Raw genomic sequence first — 23,041 nt, 5'->3', positions numbered from 1 at the left:
CTTTGGATTTTGGATATGATTTTAAGGGGTAGAAAAAAAGTTTTAAAATTTTTAAAGCCAATAATCAAAAGCACAACAATCTTTAAGCTCTTAAGTGTTTGTTTTAAGACTTTACGAAGATTTTATCCAAAAATTCCACAAAACTTTTCTGTGGGGAACTCATCAGAAAGTTAGGAATATTAGCAACGCTGTAATTCATAAGACTTATATATTCTCAGTCTATTTAAATATTGTCATTTACAAAAAGACAAGATAACAAGTTCATCTTTTAGTTCACAAAATGAATCACAATGAAAGTACAAAGAGAACAAAATGTACGAACAAGCAAATAAAGTGGGCAAAAGTTTGAAATTATTTCCATTTTCATTCTATTCTGTTATGACATTCAATATAATCAATGTGACCTATTCGTGAAGAAAATGTTGCAGAGCAAATGAATAAGAGGGGCAGAGGTTGAATTTTGCTTCCAAGTTTGATTGAAAAACTTTTCATTCTTGGCACATTTTGAATGAGAAAAAATCCTTGTGTAAAAAAAAAACACATAAGAAATGAAGATATTTTAATTCCCTGGCTGCTTACCTTTCGGTATGTCTTGTGCTATATATACTGTTCTCTTGCTTTTGCAACTGCAATGTATATAATATAAATTTTTCCCAGACACTTTATGCGGCATTTTTGGTTGAACCTTAGTTTCTCCGAAAGTACCCCAACTTTTGGGGAAGAAAGAAAACATCTCGAGGACATATTCGGTGGATTTTTCGATGGTGAAACATTTCCTATTTCCTCATCCATTTTCCAAAAGCCCAAGTTAATTATTAATACAAAATACTCTATAAATGTGAATGAGATGGGTTTGTATGAAAGGAAAACTGAGAGAATTTCCAGTCTTAATACCATATTCTAACTAGAATATGAAATGATTCTCATTCCTACCATCCAAAAAAAAAGAGATATAATACTACATCCTTCTCTCCTGGGAGCTCAACAAGAACGATCCGACCACTTCAATAGACACACGCTAAAATGGACGAAAAGAGGATGAAAACTTTTCCCTTTTTCGTCGCGCATTTTCCACGTAATGCCGTGCGGTTTCTGGCCATAAAAAGACGTGCTATACCCAAGAGGAAGAAGGGAAAATGCCTGTAAAATCGCTGTATAGAAAAGAAAGTAAATGAGGAAAACAGGCAAAATCGTTCATATCCTCCCTTGACGGTGAAATTTGCATGAGAAAGAATCAATTTTGTGTTTTTCTCACTGCTTTATGTGCATCTTACACACAAAACTTTCAATGTCGGAAAAACCTGGTGGATCTTCCTTTTGGACTGAACCTGGAGTACGAGGTGGAAGGTGAATTTTCAATTTTATGATTGAAACTGAATAAAAGAGTGTCTGGACAGGGAAATGTTCCCAAGGAATTTCACTCAACAAAATTGAATATTGGCCCAAACGAATGATAAATGGAAGAATGATTTTTATGAATAAAGCATGCAGAAATATTTATTTAGGAAACTTTAATAATAACCGGAAAATTACGATAGGGGAAAGTACTCTCCCTTCGAACGTTCATGCCTTCGAATAATGTGAATTTCTTTTGTTTTTCGTAAAAGATTTACACTAAATTATCACGGAATTATCAACAATTGATGATAAGCCAACTAATATTTAATAGAAATGTATAAGTGTGTTATACGGGCTTCAGACCTAAGGCTTAGCCAAATGGCTTAACTGTTCTAATTTTTTATCAATCATGATTTTTTTGTAAAAATTTAACTTAGGATTGGATTATTAAAGATAAATTACTTATTAGGCTCTCAAAAAGCAATTAAATTGCATGCTATTTAGGATATTTATACCTAAGGGAACTGGGCTAAACCTCTAGTCTGAAGACCACTTTAGGAAAACTAAAAGAAAATTCACATTATTCGAAGGCATGAACGTTCGAAGGGAGAGTACTTTCCCATATAGAGTGCTTCATATACGGTTTTACAAGGGCAAATTTTAAAGTAAAGTGGAGTAGATTCAGATAGGGTCCTGGTCACAGGGGTATAGCGGTAAATGAAGAAGCGCACCGCCTCGCGGTAGCCGGGGCAAGGACCGCCTTTATTGGTCCCGAACCTGCTGTAGGGATCTCCTTCCGAGTTAAGAAATCTATTATACAGGAGGATGTATTAAAACTTTATCAAATGGAATGGACCGCGATTAAGACAAGGACAGCGTACCTGGTGGTAGGCAGTCGCTGGAGAGCCCGGTATCTTGCTAACTACCCAGCAAAACTTCAATCTGCAATTCTGCACTTTTGAAATTTTAACGTTTCTTGTCATTCAATCGGATACTTCGTGTGGCTTCGGGATAGTCGTGCGACTTCGTGAGCATCGCGAATTTCTTTCGTGTTTTCTAACCATTTACTTCCCCTTCGTATTTTCTATTATGGCTGATTTAATAATATTGTATTATAACATTATAATAATATTGTAAAAAAAGAGAGTATTCACGTAAAATTGTTGAATAAAAATTGAATTTTAAATAAATTGAAAGGGACAGATAATCCTAACCGGCTTATGTAGGTGAGATTCTTAACGTGAGCTAACTCGGAGTGCATGCAAATTCGATTTAGAGCTGAAGTTGGGAGACGACATTCAGTTATCTTGAATCAAATTCGTGAAATTATGCAAATTTTGTATTTAAACCAAAATATCAAAGATTTGGATGAACTGACAGAAAAGTGTTATATGGGTGAAATGTAGACCAGAATGTTCTCTATAATTTTGCCGTAGAACTTGAACTCATCGATTACTCAGAAGCCAAGATAAGCGAGGTTTTTTGTTTCTTAACTCGTTTTTTCATCCAGAGTGCCCCAAGTAGTCATTTGTTGAACTTCAACTATATCAAAGAATTGTTGTATTTTGTGGGACTTTCCATTTAAACCCCTATTTTAAGTGTCTTGGTGGAGTAGAGGCAGTCAAATTGGCATCTGAGTGATTTCAAAGCGTTATTATAGGAAAAATCAATTTTTTCACACTTAAACGGCAAAATCGAAGTGATAGCGTAGTCTGATCGAAAAATGATGTATGGACGAAATGTAGAGACAAATGTGGTCTACAATTATGTTAAAGTAATCATCAAAATCGGTTTAGCGACAGTCGAGATAATTGAGGTTATGTAATATTGAAATTGGTTTTTCGACTGTGGCGCCCCTGGTGTTGGTCCCACGAAGTTCAAACATTCTAGAAAGTTGTAGTATTTGGTGAGATCTTTCGTTTAAGCCCCCATTCATCAAAATCGGTCACATAGAACCGGAGATATGATTTTTTGAATTTCGTGAACTTTGACCCCTCATATCTCCGGTTCTATTGAAACCACAGCGCGCATACGCACCATTTTGGAAACGTCCTAGACTGGACTACAACATACTAAAATTTCATTAACTTGCACAATGCCGTTTTTGAGAAAAGTGACTTTGAATTTCGATGAATTTTGACGCTATCACAGCGCCACCTGTGGTGACTTTTTGAACTTCCATCTGAAAGTGCTCATCGAGACGAAACCAAAAAGGTAAAATTTAGGTCGCTATGTTAGTTAGAACCGGAGATAGAGGCCGGTCAATGTTCGAACTTTGACCCCTTATAGCTCGGGTCAGGGGTTTTAGATCGACTTAAGGTTTTTTTTGTTTGATAGGTATAATCAACGGCTACAACATACTAAAATTTCAGCCCGATTGCATAAGGAATTTTTGAGTTATTTAACTTTTAAGATTTAAAAATTTTCTTTTTAATAATAGCGCCCCTAGCGGTGGTTTTATGAACTTGCGATGTTAGAAGGGGAAGTGGCATTTCACGAGAGCTTTCCAAAAAGCCCTCACTTTTTAAATTCTGACAATTAGAACCGGAGTTATGGCCATTTTAAGAAAATTTTTTTGGACCCTTATAGCTCGGGTCAGGGGGGTCGGGGGACCTTAAGTTTGGTATTGATGGAAAGCTCTAAGGCCCAGCTATAACATACTAAAATTTGAGCCCGCTCGATGCCATAGGGACGGAGCTATTGAGAAAACAAAAAAAGGGGGGTCTTCAAAATGGCGGAAGGAGGGGTGGGGGGTGGGGGGTCTATGCACCAAGTTGCAATTTTCACCCGATATATAACCTTTGCCGAAAACCGCAAGTCGATATCTTTTTTAGTTTAGGAGCTATTAAGCTCCAAAGAGCGGCCGGCCGGCCGGCCGGCCGGCCGGCCAGCCGGCCGGCCGGGAACGTAAAATAGCCACATATATATTCGTGATCAGGAAGTGCTGAAACACATTTTGGCCAAGTTTGAGGTCGATCGGACGACATGAAATTTTGTTAGGATTATAGTAGGTGAGATTGTTAAGAATCTCACCTAATACATATTTTTATGTGGTTAAAATAAAGTTTAGAAACATTAGAAAGGGTAGAAGAAATGTAGAAATCATCTAAATACTCTAAAGAAATTCTGCCGATAATTTTAAAATTTTCTATAGAAATTCTGCAGAATATTCTGCAGAATTTCATACAATGATCGGATCCACCTTAGAACAAAATTCTGCAGAAATTCTGCTGATTTTTCGGCAGTTAGTAATTCAAATCTGACGAATTTCTGCAGAATTCTGCAGAATTTGCCGGGTGGGTAACCGGTCACTCTCTACACAAACATGGGTAAAGCGGTGTTCTCTAATGAAGACCTATCAAGATTAAAGCCGCTCTGTTTAATGAAGTTCACCCGAAAAACGGGCTGACTTGAACCATCGTGCCCTTAACAGGGGTTGATTTACTTAGGAATGCATAATGGACCCAAAAGGAAGCCTAGGTGCAGCGGTTCCTTCAAGGAACGGCCCGCACGGCCCGCACTGTAATCTACTCTAATCCAAACTTCAGTTAGGGACAAGTGAAGCAACTTTGAAATGGGGCATCTTTGAATTTGGGTACCTTTCAAATTGAGTTTTTTATCCTATTTCGAAATGGGATTGAGCCAAGGAGGGTTGGAAGTGATGTACCGTTGAAAAGGAAGTGTTTGGAAGTCTTTTGAAGTGGAAGTACCCGAATATAAAGTCTTTTCTACCCTATTCCGTATTATTTCAGACTACGCTACTTTTTGTTGAGATTTTTAATTCGAGCGGCAGTATAATTTGAAAAGATCTTTTTTGACATTGTACAAGTTTGGTTATGCCAATTAAATGGAGCAAATATGCTCAATTTTATTACAGCTTAATTTGTGTTGTAGGTTTTCCGTTTTTTACGGGAATTTACGGGCCAAAGACATGTCTTCATTGGGTACATGAATTCCGAATCACATACTTCACTAACAATTCTACAACGCTATTCTACTTTTTACAATAAATTCACTACACAAGTTAAAAAAATTAAATAAAATTCTTTCTTTGGCTAATGACTCTCTTTTTCTTATTCTTAACGCCTCTATTTTTCTTTTTCTTGGCACAAATTATTGTTTTCTAAGTATGAGAAGTGCAGGAAGTACTGGAAGCATTGCAACAATTTCGAGAGTGTTGTGAAGTTTTGGAAGTGCGAAGGCCTCTGCCATACAAATTGTGGAAGTGTCTGGAAGTGGTGTACACATTTTCACCCTAATATCTCCCCCTTGAATTGAGCCTTATCATAATAATGAAATTTAAGCCCCGCAATTGGTTTGTGGAGCTAAATTACAATGCGGGGCAAAATTGTATCAATGTTTCACGCTTCTCTATAAATAAAAAATTAATATCCCAGGATCTAATTTATATTTCGCCTCAAACTTTTTTATTCTTGTAGAGCCCTATTATAAAGTTAAAAAAATATGCCTAATAAGATTTTTTTGGCAACAGAACTAATTACGTTTTTGCAGCCTTTTAGAGAAAGGATGCATTGGTACAATTTTGTCCCTTGTTCTGAAACGCAACTTTTTGGTCTAAAATTTTATTTTGCGGACTATTTATGTTAATATCAGGGCAATATTGTGCCATCCGGCTGTTATAAACGCATTTTCCATTATCACTTTCAGTATTTTTCCCTTATATCCTATAGGGTAATTTAAACAAAATACACTTTCATATGCAAAATATGTATCAATAATGAATTTTGGTCCAACAAAATGATTGGAAAACATTGCATAGACCATATAACAGTGATCAGACAATATATCCATGTTTAATCCAGTTATAAACTTATTAAATCCGGACGCCATCCAAATTTTATTACAATATTTGGTTCAAAAGTTCATTTTAAGCTATGCCTAAACTGTTAACTAGCCTACAAAACTAACCAAAATCGATATCCGGAGCAATATTTCGGCCTATGCCCCTCCTCCCCCATAAATAGACATAATCACAGATGATCTTTATTTCCTAATTCATAATTCATATCATGTAATGGCATATCATTGACTTTTTAAAGCAATATAAGGAAAGTAATTGAATACAAATTATCCAGTAATTTGAGTACTTCGGATTAAATGCTGGAATTCTACAAGATGGCATGTTCGCCACCTTGATTTGACGTTTCTTGAGTAACTGTCAAAACGGTCAAAACCTAAAACTCAACGAATTGAGCTGAAATTTTAGTATGTTGTACCTGATGTCAAAACCTTTACAGAAAATTATAATCCGATCTAGATCATGTATTTTCCTAAATACAGGCGCTCCAAGTTGAAAATATTGACACTCTCCTCTCATGAATACAGATCTAATGAGACGCATTCTTTTTTTATTTTTGTGATTAAAAAAAAAAACATAGCGCTATCGTTAGGCTATAAGATCTAACAAAGAAACGGAGATAAAACCGATGTTTCTGCATAAAACAATATATTATTTCACGATCTGAAATAAATTATGCTTAGAAGATAAAAAAATATCATTTAATTTTTTTTTTAATTTTGTACAAGCGAATGAAAATATAAAATAAAAGTCCCAACTATTTTTAGTGCTTATTATGATATTTAAGTTCCAGATTTTCAAGATGAAATAATAAAGACCGTGGAAATACGATTATTTTCAAAGTTGAAATTTTGAAGCTCTGTATCTAGGTAATTACTTGACCGAGACCAGAACACAGATACATTCTGAAAAGGTCTTGACATCAGCTATAGCATACTAAAATTTCAGTCTAATCGAATGACCTTTAGATTATGACAGTAATTCAAAATGGTGGACAGAAACGTCAAATCAAGATGGCGACCATACCATCTTGTGGATATCATGCATTTTACTAATAAATGTGAAGACCTTCCTTGGTATTTTTTTATAAGAAATTGTTAATTTGTCATATTTCTTTAAGGGAGTCAAAGTCAGCCGTACCTTAATCTAAATGCTAGCCTTTTTTCTTGATTTTTTTTTAACAATGTAAAATTTTATAAAATAATTTCTAAAGGCACGAAGTCCATTCATCCATGCAACTGAACAAAAATAATTTAACCCATTTACCCCTCTCCTGATAAATTTACCTCTAGAAAACTGTTTTTATCTATTAATCGAATAATAAGTCTAATGATATTATATTGAAACAAGTAATGAGCTCCATACGTTTTTTAACCAGTTTTTTACTTTAAATTTCGGTAACCGCTAGAGACCTTTTCACTAATTTAGTCTAGAGACTGGTTACTAATGCTAAGACGACGATGGACGATTACTGATCCTTCTAAAATTTATAATCTTATTTGAGCTTGTCCTTTCTATACATTCAAGAAAATTGAGAAAGTAAATTACGAGAGTAATAATCGAGATAAATCTCAATTTTTAAATTTCTAAAAATATCATAGTTACATAAAATATCAACTGAACCTACTCTGATAAAACTCGCTCGTAAAAATTTTGTAAAATATCGTTGCCCCCTATAGAAAAGTAACGAGATGTTTGGCTACCCCTGTCACCATATGGATTTTTGTAAAATCTCTTCATTTTCAACAAGATATCTTGATACAGGATACTCAACATTTTTTACTAATAATATACAAAATCTTGTAAAAGTCTTGTTAGTATTTTTTTGTTTATTTACAAAAAAAAATGACGATTTTGTAGTCGGAAATGGTCTCTAAAGTCCTATTTAACCATTTCCTGCAGACAGCATACCGGCGTATAATTTTATATATAACATAAAGCATGAAAATTGTGATTATTATTTCCATAAAATTGATGAACAATTTTACAGAAAATATTACAAGGTCATTTTAAGAGAAAGAGATTAAAATGAAAGAGAAAACTATATATTTTGCAGCGCCATCTATTGAGAAATTCCCATGAAAACGAGATTTTGAGAAAACTTTTACAAGAATTTTGTTAATTAATTTTGTTGGATTCGGTTTTAACAAGATATCTTTTTGAAAATGAAAATATTTTACAAGAATCCCTATGGCGATAGGGGTAGCCAAACATCTTGTTACTTTTCCATATAAATCGAATTATTTTACAAATTTTTTGCGAGATTGTTTACGAGATAGTTTTTTCAGAGTAGGGGAGACTAGGGCAAAATTTGTCAAAACGAAAATTTCAATATTCAATATTTTCTAAAATAAAAGAGACTGAGGATTGAAATTTTTATTTTAGATAGCCTTCATGAACCTTCTTAAACTTACAAAGTTTCAAGGGATTCGAGGAGGAATTATCTAAAATAAAAAATAATGAAATTTTTGCCCTATTTTTGGAATATTTCGCTTACAGAAAATATCAATACTGATTAGCTCAATTTAAGCACATTTCTCGTTAAGATAGACAAAAATTATCTTCGACAAAGTTGTACAGGAATAAATTCCCTATAAAACTATGTCTATTTGATATTTTTAACGTTTGAGAGAGTAAAACATCACAAATTATCTGCAGACTGACAAAATTTGCCCCAGCAATTTTGAGAATCTCCACAAAATCGACTTTTAAAAAATGATTCGAAAATCACATTTCTTTCGAGACAGAGGAGAATAGTCTTCTGCAATATTGTAGAGCAGTAAATTTTCTATAAGAATATGCTCATTATAAAGCGTTTAAGTTTTCTCAAAGCTCGTGAAAGAATTAAATATGCGTTTTGACAAGTTTTGCCCCAGTCTCCCCTACTACACATATTACAGTGATTTAGTGATTTTTAAAAGCTCACATAGGCCTCCATATGCCAGTAAATGTCAGGGAAAAATTGAATTATTCCATTGTACATAATGAATAATTATGCAGAGAGTGATATAGAGCATAGTATCAAAATTACATCCAAATTTAATCACACAAATTTTCCATGTGAATTATTAACCCCTTTCGAATCTGCGTATTTATTTGGTCAAATAAATTGGGACCAACTTTAAACTAAATCAACCCAATAAAATCGACGAAAAACAAATAATTTTGTCCCCAGTCCCTCTCCAGTCCAGCCCCTACTCAGAAAAAAAAACCGATTTTGGTGTATCAGAGCGAAACTAACAATTTGTGACAATTTTCTCCCGTGAGACATTTTTCGGAGGGGGAAAGGGCATGGTTGATTTTCAAACTCGCTTGATTGCAAATTTTGTTATTCCCATCACACTTGTAATTCCTGTGTCGTTTCGAGGACGTGCCTCATGGGCCTCGATTCCTTTCCCCATCTGAAATCCAGAAGAAAGGTTGGGATTTTGCCGAGGACCCCCTTGAGCTTTTCTAGAGTCCAATTTCACTAGCTAAGATGTATATTCTTCCCCCCGTCCTGAAGATGCATTTGCTTTTTCATAGGGGACGGTATTAAGCTCAAAAAGAAAGACGAAATCCCAACTCCCGTCTGCCACCTAATGATGCCGAAAAGATATACAGCTGGGAAATGTGGAGGGAAGAGAATCCTAATCAAGGTGTTTTTGTGCACAACCCCTTTTCAAGCATCTCCAACATGGCACACAAGAAATCGATACAAGCAATCCAATCGCCAAATAACAAGACAATAAACATGAAAATAGGGGTGTTTTGATACGTTCAAGATTATCCCACATGAGGGGCTTTTAGTATGGATTTTATTTTTTTGATGAGGAGACTCGTGTGAAAAGAACGCATCTCTATGCAATTAATTCCCATTTCAATTGGTCAACATCACCCTCCTGATATCCGAGGGGGTGCCTAAATCCCACCATGAAATCCGATATTATCGTTCATTGAGAGGCATTTGAAATATTCACTAACTGGATTTCTGTGCGGAGGTATTTTAAAAATTGATTGTGATAAAATATTTGAGAGGAATTTGGCAAAATCACAATGAGCTTACATTCGAATTCGAATAAAAGCGCGATTAATCCAGCCACGAAGTTAGATGTGCTTATTTTTTCTATAATCACTTGAAATGTGATGCTATAGCTTGGTCAAGGGTCTAAAATCGGGCTAAGGTTTATTGCATATATGGTTTTAACATCCCTAATTGACGAAATTAAAGCTTCATTTACTTGAAATGTCTGTAAGCCCTACCATTGTAACCAGAATAGCTACCTTTTATGCAATACCAAACCCTTTCCAGACCTGGTTTGTGTTTAAATTCTTGTTAGAATCTCCCTATATCCTTATCAACACTTTGACCGATTAAGAAGGGATACGAGCAGACTTTAAAGCAATCTTTAAACTAGGGATTTAGTCAAATTCCTGATGCCCTAGAGACACATACGACTTAAGTCGACAGACGGATTAATCAGAAACTGATGGAAATGTAATCCGTTCCTGATTATAATTGCTTTAAGCCGTCTTCCGGCTTAAGTCGTCAGCGTTTCTCGGGCATAATGTTCTCAAATTCCTAAATAAGAACCAATTTTATTAATTTTTCAGAACTTAATAAATCATTTGCCCTTTATCATCCAATTTTAAATTGAATTTTTCAAAAAGAAATCTTGAGCAATAAGGGATTAGAACATATAAACCATAAGGCTAAGCCTTATACAGACCTCAGACCTAAGTGCTAGACCAACCTACAGCTTAAGCCGAGAGATGGCTGAACGTAATTATAATCAAAATAATAATTAAACAGAATTTCCATCAGTTTCCCACTAAGCCGTTTCTCGGCTTAAGTCGTACGTCTAGGGCATTGGACTTAGCTATATGGCTTAACTGCTCTAATTCTCTATCTTAGAAGAAAATAAGGTTTAGGATTAGATCTAAGGGAGAATAATTCACAAGATCCTAGATAACCAATAAAATACGTTGCTATTTTGGATTTTGAGACTTTTATGAACTAGGCTAAATCTCTACTCTAAAGCCAGTATAAGACAGTCTAATTATATAAGCCTTGCGTAGAGGGTACAAAACAATATAGAGAGAAAGAACTCACAAGAAAGAGCCATCCGTGTATTATCTTCTCGAATGCCTTTTGGGTACATAACCGCTTTACTTCCGATTAAAGCGATTGATAAATTAAACAAAAAAGACCATTCCGAAATAAGAAATTGCTTAATAAAAGTAGGTTTTAGAATATTTTAGCAAGAGTAACAAGCTTTTGAACAAATAAAAAGTTAATCCGAGAATGGTAAATAATTTACAGGTATATTACCGATTTATAACCGATCAAGTCCGATAGAGCCATGTTGGAAATTTTAATATGTTTCAAAACAAATCCAATTTTAAACAAATCGGTTGAAAAATAGGCCCTCCAAAGTGGTTAAACTTTGATCTTCGGAAATTCGATATCGAAATGTTTAACGAACTTAGATGTACCAGGACGATATATTCATCTTGGTTACATCCAAACATATTCGAAAATGAAAAAATCTAGGAGCCGTTTTGGAAATAAACCAAAAGATATGATTTTGTTTGGTCACTCACCGAAGATCAGAAGTCGGTATCTCTTACTGTTTAGCCTCTAGCCATGTCACAAATTGAATAAAAAAGTGGATTATATAATTGATCTCTCTTTCGAGTTCGAAAATAAAAATGATCGAGTTCCAATTTTAGATAGGATAGATCAAATTTTTAATTAATTATTATTATCTATTTCTTTAGGGTGCTAAAATAGTAAAAAAGTGGAGCTCACGTCCTATTAATGCATGGGCCTTGCGTTCTAATGTTCTAATTAAATTTAACTCACTGAAATTAGTAAATATTCACCCCGTATCCTTCAGTAAACTTTAAAAAAAAAGGATAATCAATTACGTGTACTTTACCGATCCATTGCGTAGTCGTCAGACTAGAAGCTCAGCCTAGCTCTCGAAGGTATCAAAATCCTAAATAGCAACCGATTCTATTGGATTTTCAGTATCTAATGCATCAGTTTTTGCTTTTAATAATCCAATTTTGATTCAAATTTTTTCAGTAAATCTTGACTGATAAAAATTTATAGAAGTTAAGTCATATAGCTAAGCCTTAGGTCTCGAACCCGTATTACAGATTGGAACCGATGCAACCGGGTTGAGAATTAGACAAAAGATTTCAAGACGCTGCTTTAAAATATAGTACGTGAAAGGATACAACATAGGGTAAGTGTACCAAATTTCGGCCAGCTTGTAATTCCGTCCACTTTTTTGTTCCTCGAATTTCTATGACTTTTTAGTTATTGCATATTCTAGAGATTATACAATACAAAAAAATAACAAAAAAACGATCCATGAAAATGAAAGTGGCCAAAATAGGCCACCAAAGCTATATCTACACTTTTATTCATTTTAAAATGTATTAAAAATTATTTGAGAGAAAATAAAAACTGTCTACAAAGTTGCAAGAAACAATCCTTAAGAAAAAATAGCAAAAAAAATCAATCTGTATTAAAAATATTTCATTCCGAACTTGAAAATTTGGCGCTTGCATGCAACAATGCCGCAATATGGCACACTTACCCTAACATTTTTTTTTTAGTAATAAAAGGAACTACCATCATCTGAAGTTCCTAACCAAGACAATAATGTTATTGTTCTTTTTCAAACACGAAAATTTAGAAATATATTTGCCAATCTTGTTCCTTCTCAGTGAAGTACATATAAAAACGTAATAATAAACGTCATGAAATTCGGGTTAAAAATTACTAAAGTGAGAGATACTGTCGCTCAAAAGTCACGAACAGCTTTAACATTTTTGTTTGAGGCATTTGAACAAATATATTGAAGAGAAAATTTTCTCCTCACGTTGCATGACCAATTTTAGCACTACTCGTGATGAAATAATGACATTTGTTAACACACCAACTGTCAGATTTTGCAGTCATGAGAAAATATAGCTACTAAATTTATTATTTGAAAACCAACATTTTATGGACTTTACCAGTTGATATTCTTCTTAATTGAATAATTGATGTACGCTTGTACGGGCAACTGTTAGTATTGAAGCAGACTTTAATACCGCTTGGTTCTGTAAAATCTTGCGTAGAGAATGTTACTAGACTGTATCGAGATTTAAATATACGAATTTATTCGAGCATTCTAATTTTGGGTGCACTTTTTCAAAAAATCTTTAAAAAATAGACTTTATTTTTATCGTAGGTTCTTAATATGTTTACAAGAGTTATAGAGGATGAAATTACGCATCATTTTAGCATTATGTGACTACCACCGGATAAATAGGACCGTAGATATAAATTTTTGAATTTTAGAAAACAGCAAAAAACTAAGAATGCATATATTAAAAAATCCAGACGTGACCCGGACAAATGAATTTCAAATTTGAGATCCTTAAATGACCCTCTAACAAGTTTCTGCACTCTCGTCAGAAACACCCACAACGTGTCGCACAGTGAAATCAGTAGGGGAAAGCGCGTAATGCCCTAGACACACTTACGACTTAAGCCGAGGGACGACTTAGTGGAAAATGATAGAAATGTACACAGTAAAAACAAGATGAATTTTTCTAGTTGAATTCCCGACATTAAACCGATAATCGTAGTAATATTACAAGAAAAAGTTGAAATTTCAAACGATTATTGCTGTAAAATTCAACTTACACTTGAAAATTAAACTATCAGTTGAAAATTTAACTTTAGTTGAATATTCAACTAAAAGTTGAAATTTTCATCTGATTATTGTGGCAATTTTAAACCTTGAGTTGAACTTTTCAACGATTATCGTTGTAAAATTCAACTTTACTTGAATTTTCAACCAATTATCGTTGTAATGAACATGTGGCGGCGTTAGAAGTTCCTGAAAGTGTCATTGTGCAAACAAGTGCAAGAAGCTGCAGGCAATTTCAACATTTTTTGATTGTTTTACGGTAAGTTTTTGATCATTTTACTAAACCCAGGGATACAGGAAGTCAGATAGATTTCCTGGATTGTGAGAAATTCACGAAATTTCTATGAAACGTTGGAATACATTCGACATCAATCAGCTCCACGCATGGAAATCTGAATCTGACTGTCTGAGCTCCCAAAATAAACAAATCCAGCCAAAAGAAAATTTTAGTGCTCCAAACGTATCTCCCTTAATCCTCAAAATGGGGTTAGAGAGCAAAATGAGTGAAAAAAAAATTCTTTTTGCCCATTAGAGTAAAACAGGGGCTCAAAGCATTCAAGCTTTGCGAAATGCTCGAACTTGTGTCTTAGATTCTGTACTCCTAAAATAATTTTTCATAATTTAGCATAATTTCATACAAAATTTTTAGTAATTAAATTTATTCTGAAAAGTTTTCTCAGGTTTATCCATTTCACATAGTATTTCTTTACCATAATTTTTTTACTGGTTGAACTCAAAGGTAACATATAAATTTAGTTCTATTCAACTTGAAATCAAAATTCACATACCATTCTTTCCTACACATTTTGGATATGTCTGAATGGCTAAAGCTATTACTAATAAAATTAAATCTTTCACCAAATTTAATGTTTTGCTAACAAAATTTGTTCTTTACTGTTTTTTGATTTTTTTCCATTTTTTTAATTAATTCAATCTGCAGTAAGTCGATAAGGGAAAGTGCCCATGCCTTGCGCGGTCCCAAGCATGGGGACCTGCAATATATTAAGAAAAAAACACAGGTCACTTTCCCCTTGTTTTTAAAATATGGTTGCGATGAGTCACATTTATTCAGAAACATAGGAAAAATTTAGTCATTATGAAGCTTTGACTGTGCAAGGCCTAGGAATTTTCCCCTATGTATCAAACCATGTAAAAAGAAAATATTAACGGATAAGTTTCTATTTCATGAGTCGAGAATTCCGCAAATGTAGGACGATTTTTCATCCATTTTTTATGATTTTTATATAGAATAGGGATTTTTTTTAAAATCATTTTAATCTGATTATTCACAGGCGCTGACAGATATTAAAAATATAAAACCTCCGGAGGGAGTGCCATCCATACAAATATTATAGGTAAGTTTGCAGAATCAAAATTTTACAAACATTAGAGATATGAGTATTGTCGTTTTGTGAATTAATTTAAATTTGTGTATAATGTTTCCTTGGTATTAAAATCGTTTTGAGGCATAAGTAACCTCACTTAGGTTTAATCACGAAATTTTGCTTTATATAAGAATCGTAAAAGCATTATAGTAGTATGGCACTGTAATTTTAAAAATTTCACGTAAAATTCCAAACACAGACATAAATTATGCTAACAATCTGCTAATATTAAGGGGTTAGGTGGGTCAAAAAGAATAGAAAATACCATATTTTCTCTATGAAAATTTTTATTAAAATTTAAGTTGTTAAGCATATAAAATTACAACATTTAAACAATATTTTCTGGAATTTTAAATTAAAAATCTTTAAAATTCAGCTGTTGGGACCAGATTTCTGGATACTTATTTTGAAAAAAACATGCTTTTCCGTGGAAAATATTTCTCAGAGTGTATTTATCAGAAATCAAAAAGATAAATATTTCCTATTAGCTGACGAGTAAACTCGTACTTGAATGGTAGATTTTTTAAAATAAAATTTGTATTCGTAGAATTTTAGAAAAAAAATACAATTTTTGTCGTATTTTATACCACGTTTTGTCTTGTAAAATAAGTTGTGATCAAGATGAAAAATACTACCGTTCAAGTACGAGCTTAACTCATCAGCTAACAGGAAATATTTAGTTTTCTTTTTATTTCTGATGAATACACTCTGAGAAATCTTGTCCAAGGAAAAGCATGTTTTTTTCAAAATAAGTCTCCGAAAATCAGGTCCCAATAGGTGAATTTTAAAGATTTTTAATTGGAAATTTCAGAAAATATAGATAAAATGTTATACGTTTTTATGCTTATGAGCTCGAATCATTTTTCTGTTTATTATGTTGAAGAAAGACGTCAAAGAATAATATGCTGTTTTTTCCTGGAATGCGAGACCCACGTAAGCCCTTAAAATAAAATAGTTATTTTAAGACTTAACCCTTTAACGACGAGACACTTTTTACGGACTGAAAATCAACAATAAAAATTAAACTGAGAAACATAATCAATGATAAGTTTTACATCTAACCTTGGAAAGTCTAACAGAGTCTGATTCGGTGTATATTGTGATTCTATTAAAGATAGGGACAAAAATCGCCCAAAAATTTAAGTATAATTTTTCAGACAATACCAATGAATAATATTTTTCGCTTTAATGAAAATATTATGTATGAGTATTGTAGTTTTTATTGCCAAAAGAGTTTTGCTTAAAAAAAATTTTAAGTCTAAAAAATAAATAAAATCAATTATGAATTTGAGAATTTAAAAATTCGCCATTTTTAAGCTTAAATATTTACTACATAACAAATAGCTAGAGACTTGCAAAAAATATTTTAGATTCCTTCAACCTTCTACTTTACAATTATATACAGACATAAGGAAAAAATAATTTTAGGTATAGTTAGCAAATATTATTTTCTTTATGGGACACCGGTGTTCTAATCGTCCTTAAAGGGTTAACTATGTATAATGCTTGAAACATCACTACATAACTTTTCCCATATCTTACTTTTTTATTTACAATTTTTATTCTTTTTTAGACAAGGACATTCCTGAATACGTTATATTTGTATAGACAACGGGCCACTAATCCATACAAAATGCTTGTAAGGAGCGTTTTCAGTGGATATTTACATCGTTCATCATCTTCAATATGTTCCCAAAGAAGAAAATAATAAAAAAAAAAATTTGAATTTATTCAAATTTGTTTTATTTATAATTTATATTAAAGAAACAAACCAAAATGAAATTCAACTCAAAAAAAAATTCAGCCAAAAGAAAATTCAACGATAAAAAATCAACTCCATCAATTCAACTAAGCGAAATTAAACGGAAAAAAATTTCAGCCCGTTAAATTCAACTTTAGAAATATTAAACTAAAAATTTTCAACTTAAAAAAAATTCAGCGGGTTAAATTCAACTAGAGATATTCAGCGAAAACTACTACGATAATCGATTTACTCCCATTACACGCGATAATCGTAGTAATTATTTTTTACTGTGTAGTTTGACGATTATTTCTAATAAAATTACGCTAAGCCGTCTCTCGGCTAATCCTCAGGTCTGTCGAGGCCCTAACTTTCGGACGACTCAAGCATCGGAAAACTTATTTTTTTTTCTATGTTCGTAATGGATTTGACTCATGAATCTTCTCGGGAAACTTGAAGCATCGGACTAGATATTAAACATATAATACATAATAACGTATTATAATTAATATTATATAATTAATTATTATAATTATTTAATATCTAGTCTGATACTTCAAGTTTCCCGAAAAGATTAATGAGTCAAATCCATTACGAACATAGAGAAAAATTGAGTTTTCCGAAGCTTGAGTCGTCTGAAAGTTACACGCTTTCCCCTAATGATTTTTAATGTCAGCCTGCTCTCTAATCATAACACGAATATTTGTAATATGGCACTGTCAAACTGGTATCGAATTTCCCTACTGGTCAGACAGGAATGTCGATGAAAGATTCCCGATCGAAACAAATAAAGGATTAGCGAGAATCTACTGTTCAGGACAGGCCGAAGGCTTAAGCCGAAAGACAGCCTAATGTAATTATAATCAAAACAGTGATTAGATTATATTCCTATTAATTTCTCAGTAAGTCGTTACTCGGCTTAAGCCGTAAGTCTATCTAGGCCATTAGGTAGGTCTATCTAAAGCATAAGGTTAGAATGAAGAGTTTCATTTTTCTCAGCTTTGCATTAAGCAATACGACCATCTTTCTTCACGAGTTTATCTATTCATTTCGATGAAGTGTTATGGGCCTTCTGGGTCCCATTTCTACGATGAAGCATCAGACCACCTAAAGGTTAGACTAAAACGTTTGTAGTAGAACCGTTGAAATATTGAATTCAAACATTGTCATTCAACGTAACATTCAAAGTTAGCTAAAGCACTTCACTTTATTTTGCATTCAGAAATATCCGAAGAGGATATTCATAAAGGATACTATAAAGAAGACTGATTCTTTACGGAACTATTGCGATTCAAAAACAATGATTCAAATGAGTACCGTCAATGCGTGTGTGTATATCTTCCGTGAGTGACTTTAGCCCCCTATTGTTCGTAAGCTTTTCTTTAATTCTAATGTGTAAGAATGGTCCTGACAAATCAGACACGGTAGATCGGATCGGATTGGACAAAGTCACCGGCATCTACGGTAAATGAAGTTCGTCTATTGCTGTCTTGGCCCTGGAAACAATCTTCAGAACGAATCGATTGCAAATACAGTAGAGTCTCGCTATAGTCCATATTTGGTTTCAAATTTGACACTTGGGTCGCACTATAGTCCATGTAATTTTTTAAAATTATCAACGATTTTTAGTATTGTAATTGCTCGACGGTTTCCACTTTCTTTGAGATTGTGATACTTGTCCTCGCTCTCTTCATTCTGGATCACAATTATCACAACTACTTAATAAAGTTTGCCAAAAATATTAAAATAATTATGCATGTCGCATACTAAAAAACATAACCTAACTTAAAATCAGTGTTTTGAAATCAACGGTCGATAAATTGTGGACTATAGAGCGATGGCCTATAGCGAGACTCTACTGTACCATGCAGCGGTGCGTGTTTTGCAGCAAATGCACACACGAAGCAAATGCACTTGGCGCATTTGCTGATCCAACCAACGATATTTTGCAACCTATCGTATGGCCGGGAAAATTATAAAATTCCAGCAGCTTTTTAAGAAGCTTTTTCGGTGATTGTTGAAAAACGATTCCAATCCCATTTTTCCCCCAAAAAAAGTCAGTGGAACTTGAGAATGAAATTTGAATACGGCAACTTGATACTCACCAACTAGAGAGACGTTAAGGAGATAAAATTGTAGCTCCTTCAAGTCTTCTGACGCGGTTTATTTATTTTTTTTCTTTGGAGTGTGTCACGAAAAATTTGTGAAGCTCGAGGGAGGATGTAGTCAATGGAAAAATGTGTTACACAGCACTTTAACAAACACTCAATATGCCTCCATCCACTTGAAACTTTACCTTCCACTGCAAAGCGCTGGTTTTGTGCAAAAAGGACTCACATAATCCACATGTTTGGCTATGTCTGCATGTTATTTGTGAGATGGCAACTAAACCACTTTGGACATTTTCACTCATAAAATAACTTACAATAGTGTGTCGTGCTGAAAGCCAACAAACCATCCGCCAACACTAACCATTCTCCCTTTTTTTTAGCCCTTGTTTTCCCAACAACACACTTCACGTTCTTTCCCAAACTAATAAATAAAGTACTTTTGCCACCACCTTGTTCTCTTCGCGATTGGGGCCACTGTTGACAACACTGCAACTCAAGACTCCAACTGCACTGGAGCACTTTTTGGGAAAGCTTTTTTTTTCTCTGTATCCTGTGCGCGGTTTTATTGAGAAAGTTGGACGGTGTAATAGATTAATTTATTATCTTGTCTTATTTACTCTGGGAAACTTCACTGAACAAAAAAAATAAATATCCTGGAGAAAAGTGTTTTTTATTATTTTGCACACAAAATACCACAAATAACTCTAACCATTCCCAAAATAAAATTTCCGTCCTTTCTTCCTGATCCCTCCTTGGTTAGGCTTTCACGCAAACGAAACTAATCTGTGAGTCCTCGACGGAGAAATAATCCATATAAATTATTGTCCTCCATTCCTATGACATCTTTTAATAATAATGAGTGGAATATAATCCATGGGGAGCTTCCAAGGCTGGCAAAAATTCCTAATCGCGTGGAAGAAAAAAAAAAGGAAATTCACCAATGGATCCTTAGGAATGAATGGGACACGATGAATAAGAGGCAGCAATCAAATTTATGACGACACAATTTACTACTCGTATAGTCCCTTTTGCCTTTCAAAAAATGCACTTCACAACACTAAAAGAGCGTTAGAGAAAAGCCCGACAAGTACGGCAATAATAAATTGCCAGACATGGGATTTTCATCAGGATTCACACCATCACTCTCCCGGAAAAGAAGCAACCACGCAACGAGCCCAGAGACGGAAAAGTGCAAAAGTTGCCACGAGAATCAGTTGTTACCGGCATACGGTGAAAGCCGCACTGACTGAGAGTTCCGCATGAAAATAGCTTTTCACAACAAAACACCGACACCCGGATTCCCGTACATCGAACCAGATTGTTGTGTCGCCAGAGGAAAAGCTGGGGAAGGTGAAAATGCGCGCGCAAACTGGAGAGGGTGGCCAGGGAGAGAGAGAGCGATCAAGAGAGAAATTCAGCTCGAAGGGAGGAAAAACCTTAACGCGGAAATTGACACAAGACTATGGAGTTTTCCGCCTATTTCCCTCTTGCAAAAAACTCACCTGCAGCACCTCAATACACACACAAGAACACCATCTCTATCCAGACGCGATTTTCACAGTAGAACCACATCAGAAATTCAACAAATAATGAAGATCATTTTATTACTTAAACCAGGATTGCCGGATAGGTAGCTTTTTGTTTGGGAAGCTTTTGGTGGGATTCGAAGGGAATCATCCTTAATGAAGTCCTCCTGTCGCATCAAACCCCTAATTCCGTGTGGTATATACATCAGTGCGAGTCAATAGTTTGTTGCCTAAAGGCCTCTACACATTGGGATCTATTTTTGTAAAAAATGCTTTTTTGATGGAAATTGTTTCCCAACCCAAATAGCAATTTGGAGTAAGATTACCGTTGGATGTATGTATTCTGGATTCCAAAAAGGGGTCCTATGACGGTCGTCAGAGAGTCGAATGACGGAAAGTGGGGAATAATATGACGGTAATTACGGAAGTCATTTGGCGTCATAATAACTCTGAGATTACTCGCCTACGACTAAAATATGACGCCGACTTCCAGTGTACTAATAAAAATTTTTCTCCTCACTGGATATATTTGAGGGGAAATTTCACTTGTCAAATGGCAAATAGAATTGTTCAGAGCTGTAAGTTCGCAAAGTAATTGATATTTTCGCGTGTTTTCTCAACAATATACTAGTGTACATTGGGAGGAAAAGCACCTTCAGTAGAGATGTGTGTTATGATTCGAAAAAGTACAGTGCCGACAGAAGTTAAGTGAAAATTAGGCAATTTTTTCATGATAAACACACAAACATTTTTTTGCAAAATTAAATTTTGTGATTTAGGAGTTTGCTCCAGTCTCTGGAGTGTCCTGTGATTAAAATTTTGTGTCGAAAAGACCTATTTAGTGAAAATTTTAAAAGATTTTTTTGTGTTGTTGCTATCCAATGGGAAAATTTTCGACATGTCGGATGGCTCATTCAGCAATAGGCGAACGGCAAAAATCTTCGCAAATGTGTGTAGTGAACTAGGGAAAAATTAGAGAAATTTACATAGAACGTAGTAGAAAACGATGGAAAGTGTGAAGAATTGTTGAGAAAATATCGTCTACAGTGGTAATGCACTACAAAGTTGTGAAGTGCACTAAACGTTTTCATTCAAAATGTGTATGTCAATTTCGTACCTATGCGCTAGAGAAGGACGCCAAATGCATTGTTTTTGGCGCGTCATATTTTGTACGGAAAAATACCGTCATTTGGAGTCGCTTTTGTTACCGCATGGTAGAGTAAATTTTAGAACCGTAAAATAACGATAATATTACTAATTCCATCTTGAGTAATGCTGTGACCAAAATTCGACGCGAATACGACTAATGTTTAAGATTCCAATTAGGAGTAATTTTTTTGACCATTTATTAACCAGTCATTTTTGAGTCAGAGTAATTTTTTGCGGATTGGGAATGGGCAAACAATAAATCCGACTCAAAAATGACTGGGATTTGTTCTACAAGAAATGGTCAAAAAATTACTCCTAATTGGAATCTTAAAAATTAGTCTCATTCGCGTGGAATTTTAGTCAGAGCATTACTCAAAATTGACTTAGTAATATATTAGTTATTTTACGGGCTTAAAATTTACTGTAACATCAAGCAATAAAAGCGAATCCAAGCGACGATCCTTTTCCGTACGAAAAAAATGACGCACCAAAAACAGTGCACTTGCCATCCCTCTTTACCGCATATGTGCGAAATCCACGTACGTACTCTCAATGAAAAAGTCAAATGCACTCCACAATTTTGTACTATAATATCACCTTCGACACCGTTTTCTCAATAATTCTTCACATATTTTATTGTTTTTTGCTACTTTTTATGGAATTTTTGTATTTTTTTCCAATTTCACTACACACATTTGCGAATATTTTTCTCATTCGACTATTGCTGAATGAACAGTCCGACATGTCGAAAATATTCCACCTGGATGGCAACAACACACAAAAATCTTTTAAAATTTTCACTAAATAGGACTTTTAGACACAAAATTTTTATCACACAATACTCCTGAGACAGGAGCAAACACCTGAATAACGAAATTTAATTTTCCATAAAAATTGTCCGGGTATTTATCAATCAAAACACATTTCTCTACCGAAGGAGCTTTTCCTCCTAATGTTAAACTATAATATTCTTGAGAAAACAAGCGAAATTGCCAACTACTTTGCGAATTCACAGCATTGAGTAATTCTATTTGCCATTTGACAAGTGAAATTTCCCCTTAGACATACCCAGCGTGGGGAAGAATATTTATAGGGACACTGAAAGTCACTGGAAGAGCCCATTTCGGCGCGTCATATTTTAGTCGTGGGCGAGTAATCTCATGGTTATTACGACGTCAAGTGACTATCGTAATAACCGTCACATTATTCCCCACTTTCGGTCATTCGACGCTCTGACGACCGTCACAGGACCCATTTTTGGATCCAAAATACATACAT

General features: G+C 34.3%; 1 protein-coding gene across 1 annotated transcript in view; it reads right to left on the bottom strand.

The window, feature by feature from the left end:
• The window catches only part of LOC129803618 (uncharacterized), a 477,859-nt gene extending 457,523 nt beyond the window's left edge, over positions 1-20,336 (bottom strand). The window contains exon 1 of the mRNA XM_055850319.1: positions 19,083-20,336. The gene's annotated coding sequence lies outside the window, so the exon portion shown is untranslated. The remainder of the gene's footprint in view (positions 1-19,082) is intronic.
• Positions 20,337-23,041: the final 2,705 nt, after the last annotated feature.

Source organism: Phlebotomus papatasi, chromosome 2 (assembly GCF_024763615.1).
Source record: "Phlebotomus papatasi isolate M1 chromosome 2, Ppap_2.1, whole genome shotgun sequence".
Lineage (NCBI taxonomy): Eukaryota > Metazoa > Arthropoda > Insecta > Diptera > Psychodidae > Phlebotomus > Phlebotomus papatasi.
The sequence above is the reverse complement of the archived record's forward strand: the minus strand, read 5'-3'. Positions and strand labels throughout refer to the sequence as shown.